The 19,323-nt window shown below is 54.4% G+C and overlaps 1 long non-coding RNA gene across 1 annotated transcript in view; it reads right to left on the bottom strand.

Annotated features, from left to right (window-relative positions):
• Nucleotides 1-18,877, bottom strand: part of LOC140399986 (uncharacterized) — an 87,034-nt gene extending 68,157 nt beyond the window's left edge. Inside the window, exons 1-2 of the long non-coding RNA XR_011937933.1 lie at nucleotides 17,817-18,877; nucleotides 9,084-9,167 (exon numbers count right to left, since the gene is read on the bottom strand). This is a non-coding gene — a long non-coding RNA (uncharacterized lncRNA). The remainder of the gene's footprint in view (nucleotides 1-9,083; nucleotides 9,168-17,816) is intronic.
• Nucleotides 18,878-19,323: the final 446 nt, after the last annotated feature.

A 19,323-nucleotide genomic window follows, 5' to 3' on the forward strand; every position in this document is an offset into this window, starting at 1 on the left:
GGAGTCTATAAAGCAGGGGGGTGTATAAAGCAGGGGGGTGTATAAAGCAGGGGGGTGTATAAAGCAGGGGGGTGTATAAAGCAGCGGGGTGTATAAAGCAGCGGGGTGTATAAAGCAGGGGGGTGTATAAAGCAGGGGGGTGTATAAAGCAGGGGGGTGTATAAAGCAGGGGGGTGTATAAAGCAGGAGGGTGAATAAAGCAGGGGGGGTGTATAAAGCAGGGGGGTGTATAAAGCAGGGGAGTGTATAAAGCCGGGGGGGAAGTGTATGAAGCAGGGGAGATGTATGAAGCAGGGGGGTGTATCAAGCAGGGGGGTGTATCAAGCAGGGGGGTGTATCAAGCAGGGGGGTGTATCAAGCAGGGGGGTGTATCAAGCAGCGGGGTGTATCAAGCAGGGGGGTGTATCAAGCAGGGGGGTGTATCAAGCAGGGGGGTGTATCAAGCAGGGGGGTGTATCAAGCAGGGGAGTGTATCAAACAGGGGGTTGTATTAAGCAGGGGGGTGTATAAAGCAGGGGGGTGTATAAAGCAGGGAAGTGCATAAAGCTGGGGGATGTATCAAACAACAGGATGTATAAAGCAGGGGGGTGTATAAAGCAGGGGACTGTACAAAGCAGGGGAGTGTCTAAAGCAGGAAGACGTATAAAGCAGTGGGATTTGTAAACGAGGGGAGTGTGTAGAGCAGTGGAGTGTGTAAAGCAGGGGGTGCATAAAGGAGGGGCGTGTATAAAGCAGGGGGTGCATAAAGGAGGGGGTGCATAAAGCAGGGGGGTGCATAAAGCAGGGGGGTGCATAAAGCAGGGGAGTGCATAAAGCAGGGGAGTGCATAAAGCAGGGGGGTGCATAAAGCAGGGGGGTGTATAAAGCAGGGGGGTGTATAAAGCAGTGGGGTGTATAAAGCAGGGGGGTGTATAAAGCAGTGGTGTGTATAAAGCAGGGGGGTGTATAAAGCAGGGGGGTGTATAAAGCAGGGGGGTGTATAAAGCAGGGGGGTGTATGAAGCAGGGGGGTGTATAAAGCAGGGGGGTGTATAAAGCAGGGGGGTGTATAAAGCAGGGGAGTGTATAAAGCAGGGGGTTGTATAAAGCAGGGGGGTGTATAAAGCAGGGGGGTGTATAAAGCAGGGGGGTGTATAAAGCAGGGGGGTGTATAAAGCAGGGGGGTGTATAAAGCAGGGGGGTGTATAAAGCAGGGGGGTGTATAAAGCAGGGGGGGTATAAAGCAGGGGGGGTATAAAGCAGGGGGGTGTATAAAGCAGAGGGGTGTATGAAGCAGCTGGGTGTATAAAGCAGGGGAGTGTGTAAAGCAGGGGAATGTGTAAAGCAGGGGGGATGTATAAAGCAGGGGGATGTATAAAGCAGGGGGGTGTATGAAGCAGGGGGAGTGTATGAAGCAGAGGGATGTATAAAGCAGGGGAGTGAAAAAACCGCGGAGTGTATAAAGCAGGGGGATGAAAGCAAGGGGGTGTATAAAGCAGGGGAGTGCATAAAGCAGGGGGATGTATCAAACAGCGGGATGTATAATGCAGGGGGGTGTATAAAGCAGGGGATTGTATAAAGCAGGGGAGTGTATAAAGCAGGGGAGTGTATAAAGCAGGGGAGTGAATGAAGCAGGGGGGTGTATGAAGCAGGGGGGGTGTATAAAACAGGGGAATGCATAAAGCAGGGGACTGTACAAAGCAGGGGAGTGTCTAAAGCAGGAAGACGTATAAAGCAGGGGGATTTGTAAACGCGGGGAGTGTGTAGAGCAGTGGAGTGTGTAAAGCAGGGGGGTATAAAAAGCAGGGGGGTGTAAAACGCAGGGGGGTGTAAAACGCAGGGGGGTGTAAAACGCAGGGGGGGGTACAAAGCAGGGGGGGGTACAAAGCAGGGGGGGGTACAAAGCAGGGGGGGGTACAAAGCAGGGGGGGGTACAAAGCAGGGGGGGGTACAAAGCTGGGGGGGGTACAAAGCTGGGGGGGGTACAAAGCTGGGGGGGGTACAAAGCCGGGGGGTGTACAAAGCCGGGGGGTGTACAAAGCCGGGGGGTGTACAAAGCCGGGGGGTGTACAAAGCCGGGGGGTGTAAAAAGCCGGGGGGTGTAAAAGGCCGGGGGGTGTAAAAAGCAGGGGGGTGTATCAAGCAGGGGGGTGTATGAAGCAGGGGGATGTATGAAGCAGGGGGGTGTATAAAGCAGGGGGTGTATAAAGCAGGGGGGTGTATAAAGCAGGGGGGTGTATAAAGCAGGGGGGTGTATAAAGCAGGGGAGTGTATAAAGCCGGGGGGGGGAGTCTATAAAGAAGGGGAGTGTATAAAGCAGGGGGGGGTGTAAAGCAGGGGGATGTACAAAGCAGGGGAGTGTACAAAGCAGGGGGGTGTACAAAGCAGGGGGGTGTATAAAGCAGGGGGGTGTATAAAGCAGGGGGGTGTATAAAGCAGGGGGGTGTATATAGCAGGGGGGTGTATAAAGCAGGGGGGTGAATAAAGCAGGGGGGGTGTATAAAGCAGGGGGGTGTATAAAGCCAGGGGGGGGGAGTGTATGAAGCAGGGGAGATGTATGAAGCAGGGGGGTGTATCAAGCAGGGGGGTGTATCAAGCAGGGGGGGTGTATCAAGCAGGGGGGTGTATGAAGCAGGGGGATGTATGAAGCAGGGGGATGTATGAAGCAGGGGGAGTGTATGAAGCAGGGGGGTGTATAAAGCAGGGGGTGTATAAAGCAGGGGGGTGTAATAAGGAGGGGGGTGTATAAAGCAGGGGAGTGTATAAAGCAGGGGGGTGTATCAAGCAGGGGGTGTATCAAGCAGGGGGGTGTATCAAGCAGGGGGGTGTATCAAGCAGGGGGGTGTATCAAGCAGGGGGTGTATCAAGCAGGGGGGTGTATCAAGCAGGGGGGTGTATCAAGCAGGGGGGTGTATGAAGCAGGTGGATGTATGAAGCAGGGGGAGTGTATGAAGCAGGGGGAGTGTATGAAGCAGGGGGGTGTATAAAGCAGGGGGTGTATAAAGCAGGGGGTGTATAAAGCAGGGGGGTGTATAAAGCAGGGGGGTGTATAAAGCAGGGGAGTGTATAAAGCCGGGGGGGAGTCTATAAAGCAGGGGAGTGTATAAAGCAGGGGGGGTGTAAAGCAGGGGGATGTACAAAGCAGGGAGTGTACAAAGCAGCGGGGTGTATAAAGCAGGGGGGTAGTCTATAAAGCAGGGGGGTGTATAAAGCAGGGGGGTGTATAAAGCAGGGGGGTGTATAAAGCAGGGGGGTGTATAAAGCAGGGGGGTGTATAAAGCAGGGGGGTGTATAAAGCAGGGGGGTGTATAAAGCAGGGGGGTGTATAAAGCAGGGGGGTGTATAAAGCAGGGGGGTGTATAAAGCAGGGGGGTGTATAAAGCAGGGGGTTGTATAAAGCAGGGGGGGGAAAGAAGGGGGGTGTATAAAGCAGGGGGGTGTATAAAGCAGGGGGGTGTATAAAGCAGGGGGGTGTATAAAGCAGGGGGGTGTATAAAGCAGGGGAGTGTATAAAGCCGGGGAGTGTATAAAGCCGGGGGGGGAGAGTATGAAGCAGGGGAGATGTATGAAGCAGGGGGGTGTATGAAGCAGGGGGGTGTATCAAGCAGGGGGGTGTATCAAGCAGGGGGGTGTATCAAGCAGGGGGGTGTATCAAGCAGCGGGGTGTATCAAGCAGGGGGGTGTATCAAGCAGGGGGGTGTATCAAGCAGGGGGGTGTATCAAGCAGGGGGGTGTATCAAGCAGGGGGGTGTATCAAGCAGGGGGGTGTATCAAGCAGGGGGGTGTATCAAGCAGGGGGGTGTATCAAGCAGGGGAGTGTATCAAGCAGGGGAGTGTATCAAGCAGGGGAGTGTATCAAGCAGGGGGTTGTATTAAGCAGGGGGGTGTATAAAGCAGGGGGGTGTATAAAGCAGGGGGGTGTATAAAGCAGGGGGGTGTATAAAGCAGGGAAGTGCATAAAGCAGGGGGATGTATCAAACAACAGGATGTATAAAGCAGGGAGGTGTATAAAGCAGGCGGGTGTATAAAGCAGGGGGGTGTATAAAGCAGGAGGGTGTATAAAGCAGGGGGGTGTATAAAGCAGGGGGGTGTATAAAGCAGGGGGGTGTATAAAGCAGGGGGGTGTATAAAGCAGGGGGTGTATAAAGCAGGGGGGGTGTATAAAGCAGGGGGGGTGTATAAAGCAGGGGGGTGTATAAAACAGGGGATTGCATGAAGCAGGGAGATGCATAAAGCAGGGGACTGTACAAAGCAGGGGAGTGTCTAAAGCAGGAAGACGTATAAAGCAGTGGGATTTGTAAACGAGGGGAGTGTGTAGAGCAGTGGAGTGTGTAAAGCAGGGGGTGCATAAAGGAGGGGCGTGTATAAAGCAGGGGGTGCATAAAGGAGGGGGTGCATAAAGCAGGGGGGTGCATAAAGCAGGGGAGTGCATAAAGCAGGGGGGTGTATAAAGCAGGGGGGTGTATAAAGCAGGGGGGTGTATAAAGCAGGGGGGTGTATAAAGCAGGGGAGTGTATCAAGCAGGGGGGTGTATCAAGCAGGGGGGTGTATCAAGCAGGGGGGTGTATCAAGCAGGGGGGTGTATCAAGCAGGGGGGTGTATCAAGCAGGTGGGTGTATCAAGCAGGGGGGTGTATCAAGCAGGGGGGTGTATCAAGCAGGGGGGTGTATCTAGCAGGGGGGTGTATGAAGCAGGGGGATGTATGAAGCAGGGGGATGCATGAAGCAGGGGGAGTGTATGAAGCAGGGGGGTGTATAAAGCAGGGGGTGTATAAAGCAGGGGGGTGTATAAAGCAGGGGGGTGTATAAAGCAGGGGAGTGTATAAAGCCGGGGGGGGGAAGAGTATGAAGCAGGGGAGATGTATGAAGCAGGGGGGTGTATGAAGCAGGGGGGTGTATCAAGCAGGGGGGTGTATCAAGCAGGGGGGTGTATCAAGCAGGGGGGTGTATCAAGCAGCGGGGTGTATCAAGCAGGGGGGTGTATCAAGCAGGGGGGTGTATCAAGCAGGGGGGTGTATCAAGCAGGGGGGTGTATCAAGCAGGGGGGTGTATCAAGCAGGGGGGTGTATCAAGCAGGGGGGTGTATCAAGCAGGGGGGTGTATCAAGCAGGGGGGTGTATCAAGCAGGGGGGTGTATCAAGCAGGGGAGTGTATCAAGCAGGGGAGTGTATCAAGCAGGGGAGTGTATCAAGCAGGGGGGTGTATAAAGCAGGGGGGTGTATAAAGCAGGGGGGTGTATAAAGCAGGGGGGTGTATAAAGCAGGGGGGTGTATAAAGCAGGGGGGTGTATAAAGCAGGGGGTGTATAAAGCAGGGGGGGTGTATAAAGCAGGGGGGTGTATAAAACAGGGGATTGCATGAAGCAGGGAGATGCATAAAGCAGGGGACTGTACAAAGCAGGGGAGTGTCTAAAGCAGGAAGACGTATAAAGCAGTGGGATTTGTAAACGAGGGGAGTGTGTAGAGCAGTGGAGTGTGTAAAGCAGGGGGTGCATAAAGGAGGGGCGTGTATAAAGCAGGGGGTGCATAAAGGAGGGGGTGCATAAAGCAGGGGGGTGCATAAAGCAGGGGAGTGCATAAAGCAGGGGGGTGTATAAAGCAGGGGGGTGTATAAAGCAGGGGGGTGTATAAAGCAGGGGAGTGTATCAAGCAGGGGGGTGTATCAAGCAGGGGGGTGTATCAAGCAGGGGGGTGTATCAAGCAGGGGGGTGTATCAAGCAGGGGGGTGTATCAAGCAGGGGGGTGTATCAAGCAGGGGGGTGTATCAAGCAGGGGGGTGTATCAAGCAGGGGGGTGTATCTAGCAGGGGGGTGTATGAAGCAGGGGGATGTATGAAGCAGGGGGATGTATGAAGCAGGGGGAGTGTATGAAGCAGGGGGGTGTATAAAGCAGGGGGTGTATAAAGCAGGGGGTGTATAAAGCAGGGGGGTGTATAAAGCAGGGGGGTGTATAAAGCAGGGGAGTGTATAAAGCCGGGGGGGGAGTCTATAAAGCAGGGGAGTGTATAAAGCAGGGGGGTGTGTAAAGCAGAGGGATGTACAAAGCAGGGGAGTGTACAAAGCAGCGGGGTGTATAAAGCAGGGGGGAATCTATAAAGCAGGGGGGTGTATAAAGCAGGGGGGTGTATAAAGCAGGGGGGTGTATAAAGCAGGGCCGTGTATAAAGCAGGGGGGTGTATAAAGCAGGGGGGTGTATAAAGCAGCGGGGTGTATAAAGCAGCGGGGTGTATAAAGCAGGGGGGTGTATAAAGCAGGGGGGTGTATAAAGCAGGGGGGTGTATAAAGCAGGGGGGTGTATAAAGCAGGGGGGTGTATAAAGCAGGGGGGTGTATAAAGCAGGAGGGTGAATAAAGCAGGGGGGGTGTATAAAGCAGGGGGGTGTATAAAGCAGTGGAGTGTATAAAGCCGGGGGGGAGTGTATGAAGCAGGGGAGATGTATGAAGCAGGGGGGGTGTATGAAGCAGGGGGGTGTATCAAGCAGGGGGGTGTATCAAGCAGGGGGGTGTATCAAGCAGGGGGGTGTAACAAGCAGGGGGGTGTATCAAGCAGGGGGGTGTATCAAGCAGGGGGGTGTATCAAGCAGGGGGGTGTATCAAGCAGGGGGGTGTATCAAGCAGGGGGGTGTATCAAGCAGGGGGGTGTATCAAGCAGGGGAGTGTATCAAGCAGGGGGTTGTATTAAGCAGGGGGGTGTATAAAGCAGGGGGGTGTATAAAGCAGGGGGGTGTATAAAGCAGGGAAGTGCATAAAGCAGGGGGATGTATCAAACAACAGGATGTATAAAGCAGGGGGGTGTATAAAGCAGGGGAGTGTCTAAAGCAGGAAGACGTATAAAGCAGTGGGATTTGTAAACGAGGGGAGTGTGTAGAGCAGTGGAGTGTGTAAAGCAGGGGGTGCATAAAGGAGGGGCGTGTATAAAGCAGGGGGTGCATAAAGGAGGGGGTGCATAAAGCAGGGGGGTGCATAAAGCAGGGGGGTGCATAAAGCAGGGGAGTGCATAAAGCAGGGGGGTGCATAAAGCAGGGGGGTGCATAAAGCAGGGGGGTGTATAAAGCAGGGGGGTGTATAAAGCAGGGGGGTGTATAAAGCAGGGGGGTGTATAAAGCAGGGGGGTGTATAAAGCAGGGGGGTGTATAAAGCAGGGGGGTGTATAAAGCAGGGGGGTGTATAAAGCAGGGGGGTGTATAAAGCAGGGGGGTGTATAAAGCAGGGGGGTGTATAAAGCAGGGGGATGTATCAAACAGCGGGATGTATAAAGCGGGGGGTGTATAAACAGGGGGGTGTATAAAGCAGGGGGGGTGTATGAAGCAGGGGGAGTGTATGAAGCAGGGTGATTTATAAAGCAGGGGAGTGAAAAAACCGCAGAGTGTATAAAGCAGGGGGATGAAAGCAGGTTGTTGTATAAAGCAGGGGAGTCTATAAAGCAGGGGAGTGTATAAAGCAGGGGGGTGTATAAAGCAGGGGATGTACAAAGCAGGGGAGTGTATTAAGCAGGGGGGGTGTATTAAGCAGGGGGGTGTATAAAGCAGGGTGGTGTATAAAGCAGGGGGTGTATAAAGCAGGGGAGTCTATAAAGCAGGGGAGTGTATAAAGCAGGGGGGTGTATAAAGCAGGGGATGTACAAAGCAGGGGAGTGTATTAAGCAGGGGGGGTGTATTAAGCAGGGGGGTGTATAAAGCAGGGTGGTGTATAAAGCAGGGGGTGTATAAAGCAGGGGAGTGCATAAAGCAGGGGGATGTATCAAACAGCGGGATGTATAAAGCAGGGGGTGTATAAAGCAGGGGGGTGTATTAAGCAGGGGGGTGTATAAAGCAGGGGGGTGTATAAAGCAGGGGGGATGTATAAAGCAGGGGGGATGTATAAAGCAGGGGCGGTGTATGAAGCAGGGGGAGTGTATGAAGCAGGGGAGTGTCTAAAGCAGGGGAGTGTATAAAGCAGGGGAGTGCATAAAGCAGGGGAGTGCATAAAGCAGGGGGATGTATCTAAAAGCGGGATGTATAAAGCAGGGGGGTGTATAAAGCAGGGGGTGTATAAAGCAGGGGGGTGAATAAAGCAGGGGAGTGTATAAAGCAGGGGAGTGTCTAAAGCAGGGGAGTGTCTAAAGCAGGGGCGTGTATAAAGCAGGGGCGTGTATAAAGCAGGGGGGTGTATGAAGCAGGGGGGTGCATAAAGCAGGGGGGTGTATAAAGCAGGGGGGCGTATAAAGCAGGGGGGCGTATAAAGCAGGGGGGCGTATAAAGCCGGGGGGTGTATAAAGCCGGGGGGTGTATAAAGCCGGGGAGTGTATAAAGCAAGGGGGGTGTATAAACCAGGGGTGTGTATAAACCAGGTGAGTGTATGGAACCAGGGGAGGATGCACAACAGGAGTGTGTGTAAAATGAGGAGTGTGTACAGCAGTTGAGTGTTCAAACCAGATGAGTGAGAAACCAGGAGAGCATGTAAACCAGGGGAGTGTGTGAAACTAGCGTGGTGTACACCATGGGATTGTGTAAATCAGGGGATTGCTTCACAGTGCCAGGTTCCAAGGTTTTATTCCCGCTTGGGTCGCTGCCTATGCAGAGTCTGCACGTTTTCCCTGTGACTGTGTGGGTTTCCTCCGGATGCTCCGGTTTCCTCCCACAAGTCCCGAAAGACATGCTTGTTCTGTGAATTGGACATTCCCCCAATATTTTGTTTTCTGACTTGTCTCAGTAGAAACTTACGAATAATTCTGTATTTTTAAATCAGCTGTACTATCTGACTTTTTACTTGCACCAAAGGTTCACAACTTGTGAGGTTAAAGTGCTTCTGACACATTTTAATCCAACAAAGTTACAAAAAAGGGCAAATGGATACTTACACATTGCTGAATCTGTACCTAATTAATTCTATACTGATTACTTTACGAAAAGCTATTATCACAACAAGTTGATCCAACGTTCCATGATATGGCGGGGGGGGGGGCGAATTCTGGAAAATGATTCCACCTGCCCTCTCGTGTATCACTGTTGGATTGGACATGTTTATCTGGGACTTGAGGTCAATGTGAGTGTGACTGCTTCTGTTCTCTGTGACGGTGGAGATGATGATGTGTCTGTGTCTCTGCAATGTTGGATTAATATTGTACTTACTGTCAGTTAGAAGGAGACGGCGGCACATACATTTTGCTGAGGAATCATCACCTTGTTCTTGGAACTCATTTCTTCATCGTTGAACTAGGGGGAAGAAAGCATTACTCTTGTAAATCAGAGTCAGATGAGGCCAATGATAGATCAGTCTATTCTTTCAACTGATAATCACAGAATTGATAGTGCAAAAGGAGGCCATTCGGTTCATCGAGCCCATCTTTGTAAAGAGCGTTCCACGCCTCCACCCTGACCCAGTAACCCCACCTAACCATGTGAAATGAAATGAAAATCGCTTCTTGTCACAAGTCGGCTTCAAATGAAGTTACTGTGAAAAGCCCCAAGTCGCCACATTCACGTTGCTGAGGAATCATCATCTTGGAACTCATCTCTTCATCTGTTGAACTGGGCGGAAGATACCATCTCTCTTGTAAATCAGGATCAGATTAGGCCAATGATAGATCAATCTATTCTTTCAATTGATAATCAGTAAAATAAAGAAAATACTCTCCAAATCCTAACCCAGAATCAGACAAATAAGCCAGGCCCAGGAAGAGCTCTCCCTTCCCCCCCGCTCACTCCAAGTCCCGGAACAAGATCGTGCTCCGCTGCGCCTCTTGCAAACAGCCCCCGATTCTCCCTGAACTCCCCCCAAGTCTGTAATGATCTCTGAGCCTCTTTGCTCACACTCCCAGATGGATGTGCTGCTGCAATGAGAACGCTGTTCCTGGGCTGGAGGGGCTGCACATGCGCTCTCACCCTCAGTGACGACAGGCAGGGGGCGGGGTTACGCTGGGCGTGCGCAGATCCCCGCAGTAATTGCGCATTGAGAATCAATGGAAATATTCCTCATTTCACTGTCATCACATATAGAGCAAAACCTCCTATAGAGCCCGTGTTGGGGGCACTGTGTGTGGGGGGTTTTATTGGGTTTAACAACTGTCATAATATTTTTGTGTTGGTTTTTTTTTCTTGTGTTTTTTTCCCTTGTGAGTGATGACCTGCTGCATTTATCTCCACGCAGCAGAATTAAAACCCTGCATCCACCGACTATTCTGGAGTGATGCACGGCGTGACAACTAAAGAAAAAATACAAAAATTAACTGAGGGACAAAAGCAAACCGGGGGGTGCTCCAAAAAGAAAGCAACTGGAGCAGAGCCCAAAAAGGAATCAGAAAGGAAACGGAAACGGAACAAAACCCGTTAAATTAAAGTGTGAAAATCAGGGTTGATGAGGCAGTCCAACCCCTACGGTGGCCACCGAGCACGGAAGGCCTCAAGTGTGCTCGTGGTCACCACAAGCTCCCACTCCAGGGACACCCGGCCGCGAACGAGGCTGCGGAGGAGGGGCAGACAGTCAGGCCGGACGACCCCCTCGGTCGCCCGCTGCCTGGACCTATTAATGGCAAGTGTGGCCAGGCCCAGGAGCAGGTTCACAAGGAGGTCCTCCGCCTTCCCCGCTTCCCCACCTTCCCACACCAGATGTCCATAGATCAGGAGCGTGGGGCTTAAGTGCAAAGAAAATCTCAACAACAATATTGTCAAAAAAACTAAAAAAGGAGTGCAGCCTAAGACAGACAACAAACACATGCTCCACGGTCTCCACCAGGCCGCAAACGTGGCAGGTCTCTGGGGAGGCCGTGTGGTGATTTAACCGATGGTTGCACGACACTGCCTTGTGCAGCACCCTCCATCCCAGGTCCCCAAGTCTTATAGGGAAGACGCCTCCGTAGAGGGAACTCCAGTTGGGACCTCCGCTGCCGGACTGCAGCAAGGCACGCCAAGCCGTGTCCGGATGGCGGGCGAAGGCAAGGAGGTGGAAGGTGTGCAGCAGCAGGCCGTACAGGAAACACATCTGCGCGGTACGAAAAGGCACGGGGGGTGTCTACATGAAGCGACTGGGGTTGTGGGGTACCGGCGCCCGGAAGGGGTTCCGGGGCCTGGGACCAACGTGGCATTCCGTCCGAGCAGGGGTCCGCTCAGACGGGATGCCACCGCACAACTGCGCCGTCTCGAGTCCAAGGGGCCGAGCACAACCATTTTGAGGCCTCGGATGGGCTTGGCCGCGTGCTGGGTGGACACAGCACAGTGCTCGGCGAGCTCGTAGGGCGTCATCCAGTCCACTACTCTGCCACCCTGCACGTCCCAGATCCTGGTCACCCCGACATCCACAGCCCTCCGCTCCGCCAGCCACCGGAATGGATATTGGCGATGGTGCGGATTCCTGAGCAGCGGCTCCTTTACGAGAGCCACTACTCCTGACAGCAGAGAGCTGTGGCACGTGGGGACTCTGTTCCAGACTTTGAGATGGTCCTGGTACAAGACGGGCAGCGCCAACAAAGAATTCTGAAGACCTTGCTGGTCAACGTCGTAGTTCAGGCCGTGCACCTGGCAGAAGAAATATGTCGCCAAGGCACACCATCGTGGAGGAGGCTCAACGTCCAGGTATCGCTGCAGAGTCTGAAGGTGGAAAGTCGTGATCTGGATGCGAAGGCACACCAGCGCCTGACCGCCCTCCGCAAGCGGGAGACTCCAGACCTCCGCAGCGACCCAGTGCAATCCATTGTCCCAGAAGAACCGAATCAGAGTTCTCAGGATGCCTGTCACAAAGTCAGGGGGAGGGGTCAAAGTGACCAGCCGGTACCACAACATGGAAGCTATCAGCTGGTTTATGATGAGAACTCGACCCCTGTAGGACATCACTCGGAGCAGTCCTGGCCAGCGTCCCAGGCGAGCGGTGATCTTGGTCTCCAACTCCTGCCAGTTCACCGGCCAGGCTTCCTCTGCCGGGCAAAGGTGGGCTCCCAGGTCGAGGATGTTGGTCCAAGTCGATGTTGGACCGGCTCCAGCTGAAGGCCTGAGCTCCTCTGGGAGGGGGTCCATCTGCCACGGACCGACCAGGTGTCCGGAACATTTTAGCCCGGTTGATCCCAGCAGAAGATGAGGCGGAGTACACAGCCTGGCACTCTCGCATCCTCCGCAGGTCACCGGGGTCAACGAACATGAGCAGCACATCATCAGCCTAAGCCAAAACGACCACCGCCATGCCCAGCTCACGCAGAACCAGCCCCGACAACCTCCTCCACAGGAGGCGCAGGAAAAGCTCCACGCAGAGAGAATAAAGTTGGCCGGGCAAGGGGCAGCTCTGACGCACTCCTCTCCCAAAGCGAAGGGGCGCGTCAGGGAGAGGTTAACCTTAATCAGACACTCCAAGGCAGTGTACAGTAATCGGATCCGGGTGACAAAGTGCGTCCTGAACCAGAAGGCTCGCAGAGGCCCGAGCAAATATTCGTGCCCCACCCTGTCGAACGCCCTCTCCTGGTCAAGAGACAGGAAGGCGCTCAACATCCCAGCCGTCTGGGAATGATGGATGTCCCGGACCAGATGGATATTATGGTAAATGGTGCGGTCCGGGACGGTGTGGGACTGTCAGGGTGGATCATGGTAAATGGTGCGGTCCGGGACGGTGTGGGACTGCAGGGTGGATCATGGTAAATGGTGCGGTCCGGGACGGTGTGGGACTGTCAGGGTGGATCATGGTAAATGGTGCGGTCCGGGATGGTGTGGGACTGTCAGGGTGGATCATGGTAAATGGTGCGGTCCGGGACGGTGTGGGACTGTCAGGGTGGATCATGGTAAATGGTGCGGTCCGGGACGGTGTGGGACTGTCAGGGTGCATCATGGTAAATGGTGCGATCCGGGACGGTATAGGACTGTCAGGGTGGATCATGTGGTCCAGCACAGGGCCAAGGTGCAAAGACATGACCTTGGCAATTATTTTGTAGTCCGTGCTGAGGAGGGAGACCGCTCGCCTGTTTTTGGGTCGGCGGAGATCCCCTTTCTTGGGCAGCAGGGCAATAACGGCCCTGCGCCACAAAAGGGGCATCTCCCCGGTCACGATACATTCCCCAGGACCCCCGCGTAGTCGCTCCCCAGGACGTCCCAGCACGCACTGAAGATCTCCACGGTCAGCCCGTCCAGCCCTGGGGTCTTGCTGTCGAGGGCGCCGGTCTTGATGATTGACGGTTTGGTCGAGACCCCGACGCCCTCCGGGCCGACCTGCGGCAGGTCCTCCCACAGAACTCTGCAAGCGTCCTCGCTGCACGGATCTGCAGTAAAGAGGTCAGAATAAAAGTCCCTGATTAGGGTCCTGACCCCCTCCGGATCCGAGATGAGGGACTGTCGTCGGCCGACTGGCCCTGCATCTTCTTTCCAACGAGTAGAAGGGGGAGCCACGGTCCATGTCTGTCAGGAGACGGATCCGTGACCTCACATACGCGCCGTGGGACCCGAAAAGTTGCAGGTCCCGCAGCACGCCAGTCTTCTCCCCGTACAGCAGCCCCAGGGTGGGTCCTCATCGGGCTGAGCGAGACGTGACTCCAGATGGAAGACTTCTTCAGCCAATTTGGCGATCGTGGATTTCCGCCCCGGCATCGACCACTTTGTGTACCCCTGACAGAAGGCGCGGACATGAGTCTTGCCCACGTCCCACCATAGCCTCAAGGAGGGGAAGCCACCCTGCTTCTTTCTCCAGCCGGCCCAGAAATGGCGAAGCAATTTCAGGAACCTCTTGTCCTCCAGCAGCAGGTTGTTAAAGTGCCAGTACGCGGATCGTGCCTGAGCGCGGAGCTGGCAGAGCCCCGCCCACACCAGGTGGTCATCCGAGCACGGCACCTGCTCCACAGAGGCCGTCTGAACGCTGGGCAAGTACGTCCTAGACATGTAAAGACGGTCGATTCTGGACGCTCCCAACAGAGGGCCCACAAATGTGTCCACCTGAGATTCAGGATGGAGAGTTCTCCAGGCGCCCACCAAGTCGAAGGACCTGACCAGGTCCCTTAACTTCATCACCGCCTGCGTGCTGCACTGGACTCTACCACGGTCCTTGTCCTGGAGGGTGCAATTGAAATCCCCTCCAAGGATGATGCACTCGCCCACAGGAATGGTGCCAAGAAGAGTGGACACTTTGTCAAAGAAAGTTGTTTGCTGCGGCCCGGCCAGGGAGCGTATACATTCACAAAGTGACGCACCACGTCCCCGTCGAGGACCGTTAAATGCAACAGACGGCCTGGCACTGGCTCCTTGACCATCAAGATCTCCGGCTGAAAATGAGAAATCATCAAGATAGCCACCCCGCCCGAACGTGGGGCCAAGTGACTCATGAAGACTCCCCCTTGCCACTCCAGGGTCCACTTAGCTTTGTCCCCCGGAATGGCGTGGGTTTCCTGCAGGAAGCACACCCCGTACTTTGCGTCCGGGAGGACAGAGAAGCACTGGAAACGGTGATGCGCGTCCCTGCTGCCGTGGATGTTGAGTCTGGCTATGGTTACCTCCAAGTCAGTTGTAGCGTGTGTCCTTCACCAATCACCCATAACTCTGCTCAGAGGGAGTAGAGGGTTGTTGCCCCCTCCACTCCCTCAGGAGCCCCGCGAGGAACAGAACAGCTTGGCGCTGCTCCCTCTGGTCCGAGTCGATCCCACCCCAGGATCTCTCAGGCGGGTTCCTCGCAGGCCCCCCCCCCCCTCGATTCAGAGTCCGTGGCTACACCGACCCCGCCGTCGATGCCGGGCCCTCTGACAGACCCGGAAAGATCCCCGGGAACAGCTCCGGGATGGATTCTGGGCTCCTTCGCATCGTCTGCTTGGGCCTTGTGAGCGGGGAGCCTTCCTCCCTGTCGCCCGCCCACGACCCGAAGATATAGGGGCTCTGATGGCTGCCGCCGGCCCCCAGCGATGAACAAAAGGTAATTGGGGAGTAATGTAAGCATTGGGGGTGGGGGGTCTCGTCTCCGCCCGCCCCCAGGCCTCCCTGCTCGGGGGACGATGGCAGCTCGGTCGCCTCGGCGGCACTGGAGGCTGCTTTGGCCTTTTTAACGGGGCTGGGCATCAGGGTGATGGAAATAAACACAGGAGATACTCAACCCCGCTCGCCTGGGGAGGGGGGAGCGAGATCCACCACAACCTGCAACCCAGGCCGCTGACGCTTGCGGGGGGCAAGCTGATGTTGCTGCGGGGCCACCACTGCTGGAGGGCCCTCGGCAGCATCCCCCCCCCCACCCTCTGCAATGCCCCCCCCCTCCGCATCGCCGAGCCCCTGGTACTGTGGTGGGGCCGAAACAGCATCCAGCTCGGGACTGTACACAGGGTCCCCACCGCCCTCCGGAGCCCGTGTGTTGGTCTCTCCAGGCCCCTCATGTTGTTGTGAGGTGGCGGCGGCATCGCGAGGTGAGGCTGCGGCCTCTGTGTTGGTTGGGACGGGCACGGGGTCAGTACTCGTGATGGGGCCAAGGTGTGGGTGGGCCCGGTCCGACCATCGCGCCGTCTTCCGTTTGGCCTTTTTAGGCCGCCAACAGCCGAGGTGTTGTCAGGGGCCGGCTGCTGGGCAGACAGAGGTGGTAGAGGAGAGGGGGGCAGTGCCAGCCATGGCCGGCCTGGAGATGGTGTTGGCAGTGGCCGTTAGGGTGAGGCAGTTCCGGCGAATATGCCCCAGCCCACTTCAGGCATGGCACCGCATGCCATCCGCAGACCAGATCACTTTGTGATCCTTCCCTTGGTGGGGAGCCACAAATCCTCCCTCCATGACCTCCTCCCGGGTCAGGCAGACAAAACCCTGACGCCGGAAGGAGTATTCATGACAGAGGGAAGTGTCCCGCAGGCCGAGTGTCAGCGGCGCCACCCCGGACCAGACCTCCCCCAGGAAGTTGAGATGGGGGAGGAGGAGCTCGGTGGGGAGGTAGAGCGGGACGTTTGAAGGAACGACACATTCGGCAGTGGCCTCCAGTGGGTCCAGCGCCACGTGTCCCACACCCACTGTGAGCCCCCTTTCCAGGACACGGTAGACCGCCTGCTCGGCCCGCAGGAAAAACACGGCCTTACCGTACATCCTAGAGGCGGCTACGATGGCCAAAGGGCTGATGACCCCGGCCATCGCACGAGTGCACGCCTCGATGGCCATGGTTGGGTGGGCATAACATTTGACCCCAAGTTGCTGCGTTAGGAGGCGGAAGGGCGAGGAGGCTGTCTTCCCCGCAGAGTGACTTGTCCGCCCTGCCCCCAGCAGAGTGGAGGATGCCCCTGGGTTACTGGCCCTGGTACGGCATGGCCTTGTAACTGAGATCAGGGTACATGGGGAACGACGTGGCCCCACAACAGCAGGTGCCACAAGGGAAGGAGCTGCAGGGCAACAGCAGATAGTCACTGTAAGCGGGGCAGCGTTCTTCAGCCCTGGAGGGGCCGAAATCAATGTCCCAAGCTGCCCCACACCCGCCACAGGGGGTGGGAATGGTGGGCAGACGGCGCTCTTCAGCCCTGTGGGGGCCCGAAACAAAGTCCTTTTCTTAACAGCAGCCGCAAGCGGTCCCACTCCCACCTCAGGCAGAGGGGCGGGAGGACCAAAGGCAGGGTCTTCACCCCGGGAGGGGAAACAGCACCAGGCCCCATGGGGTCCCACCTCAGGGAGAAGGGTGGGAGGACAGAGGTCAGGGCCTTCACCCCGGGAGGGAGCAGCAACAGGCCACAGGTAGTCTCACTCCCACCTCCAGCAGCAAAGCAGCTGCTCCACTCCCGCAAGTCTGAGACCCTGTGTGTGTGTGGCTGCAAGTGGCCCTGCGCCCTCGGGCTCAACCAATCACCTTTGTAGCTGTGTGTTTGTCCCAACGAGATATTCAATTTGCAGTCATTGCCTGCAGCTTGTTTGTTATTACGCTGTCACTCAGCCCCTGAAACTCTCACTTTCTGCAAACTAACATTTCACTGACTGGCTTCATTTTCACCCCTTTCCAATTTGAAATTGAATTTGATTTGAACACTCCCCTGGTTTACACAGTCAACTGAGTCACACGTTCTCCCCATGTTTCCTCTGGGTGCTCCGGTTTCCTCCCAGTCCAAAGATGTGCAGGTTATGTGGATTGGCTGTGCTAAATTGTCTTTAGTGCCCAAAAAAGGTGAGGGAAGGTTTCCGGGGAGGGTGGAGGTGTGGGGATAGGGTTTAGGTGTGAGCTTAGGTAGTTGGGGAGGGCTGGTTTAGCACAGTGGGCTAAGCAGCTGGCTTGTAATGCAGAACACGGCCAGCAGCGTGGGTTCAATTCCCGTGCCGGCCTCCCCGAACAGGCGCCAGAATGTGGCGACTGGGGCTTTTCACAGTAACTTCATTGAAGCCTACTTGTGACAATCTATTATTATTAATATGCTCTTTCCAAGGGCCGTTGGAGACTTGATGGGCCGAATGGCCACTGTAGGCTCGATGAAATCTATGAACTCAGCTCCAGTTGAAAGCTTCTCCAGTCTCCACTTGAATTGTTGACAAACAGTTCGGAGCAGTTTGCAGCACTTTCTCTGTAATGAGCACCATGACATACTGCCAAACCTGGATTTTAAAATTCTTCTTCAGTAACTGCATGTTTACCAATAATAATTCGAACAATGTATCAGTGTGCAGGTCTCTTCTTGTAGCATGAGACCTGGTCTTGTCCTGATGTCTGAAACTGCCTTTTCCATTCTGCTTCAGTTATAAATATTCTTATCTGTAACATATGTACTACATCAATGACATTCGATCAGTTAGTCCTGGTAAATGAAGGAAAAGTGAATGAACTGAATCAGCAGAATTTTACAGAGCAGTACTTTTAAACTGTTTTAACCTGCGACCCATTTTAACCAACCGGCCATCCTTTGGGACCCATGCTGGCCAGCCTTTGGGACCCACACCAGCTGACCTCCGTGACCCACTATGTTCTCTTACCTTTAATCCAGTAGGTGAACTTGCTTGGTCCTTATGATCTCACTCCAATCAGGTTTAGAGGAGAGGGCAGTGCGTGTATCAGGTGCAGAGTTCAGCTGGTTCCTGTGTGCTGTCTTCATCCTTTTGAGGATGAAAAATCCAACCTTGAACATGTAGATCCTTGTGATGTGTAATAGCAAAAGAATGCTTGTTTTACTCCGTACTGGATACTCCTCGGAGACGCTATGCCAGAATTCTGAAAACCTCATGGAGTTGTGCCGTATTTTTAATGTGCTGTCACAGGTAAGGTGCAGAAGCTCAGTTTGTACATTTGGAGTCAGCTATAAATCAGTAAATTGAGTCTGGGGTCTCGAACTCAAAGGGAGTTTTCACCAACTAATTCTCTCTCAAAATCTGAAACTTCTCCTCTGGAAAATAGCAATATAAACTGTTGTTCAGCGCAGCCAGTCTATCGACAGTTCCCATCCTAACCGTTTTCTTCGAGATGTCATTGCAGTGTGGGGAACATGTAGTAGGTTTGGCTTTCTACGCGCAGTTGCCTAACGTTCAATTACTTTTGGAAAGCATCAAATTCTTCACAGCGCCAAAAGCAATCATCCTCCTTCCCTGACAATTTGCGGTTCAGTGTGTTTAGAATTGAAAAGATGTCTGCAAGGTAAGACATAGAGAGCTTCCACGTTTCATCAGCAAACAAATCAGCCAGAGGGGATCCTGATTTGCATTGGCACAATTTATAAAGACATACCTTCAAATATCACCTTTATTCTGCTGTGTTCCTGTTTCCAGCTTCTTCTTAATGGGTTGTTGAGCAGAGGCCGTGGAGCTCACCCCAGCTCTGCTTTGTGTTGCTGTGGACTCTCCTCAGCGACTCTCTCCCACAGATTTAGATGTGTGATCCGGGCCTGTTTGTGTCTCTGACCCTCTCTTCCTTATTACAAAACCGTCCATTTTCAATTCTTCACAGCTGCCAGCTACAAAATGGAGGATCTGCTCTCTGGCGCCGCTTCAACCTGCTGTTGCTTCAAAGAAGCTGCCCTTGGACAGCCCGGTGACGTCAGGAGGAGGCGGTCCGGCCCGCTGTGTACCGCGCATGCGCACCGCCTGATCGGGCTGAGTGGGCACGCATGCGCGGTATAGCCGGCACCCGGGACAGCCCCTGGAGAGTGACGTGTTATTACCAGCAGAGAGAATGTGCTGCTGCCGGCAGAGGGAGGCCCAGAGTCAGAGCAATGTGTCAATTAGGGGAATCTGACTGGCCACAGAAGTTTGTGGATGGGCGGGGCAGTTGCTCTAATTGGGTACCTGAAACAACCAATCAGATGCTCGTAGATGTCTCAGCATTCTAAATTCACCAATGGTGACTTGGTCTCTCACCCATCCTTCATTAACATAGTTCACTGAGTTAGTCGAGAAAAGAACAGTTGTGTGGCAATTCTCAGTTATTGTGTGTCTGCAGTTTGCTCTGACCATGGCTGAGGACAAGAAAGCTCCAGCTCCCAAGAAGGGC

Source organism: Scyliorhinus torazame, chromosome 24, assembly GCF_047496885.1.
Source record: "Scyliorhinus torazame isolate Kashiwa2021f chromosome 24, sScyTor2.1, whole genome shotgun sequence".
NCBI classification, from domain to species: domain Eukaryota; kingdom Metazoa; phylum Chordata; class Chondrichthyes; order Carcharhiniformes; family Scyliorhinidae; genus Scyliorhinus; species Scyliorhinus torazame.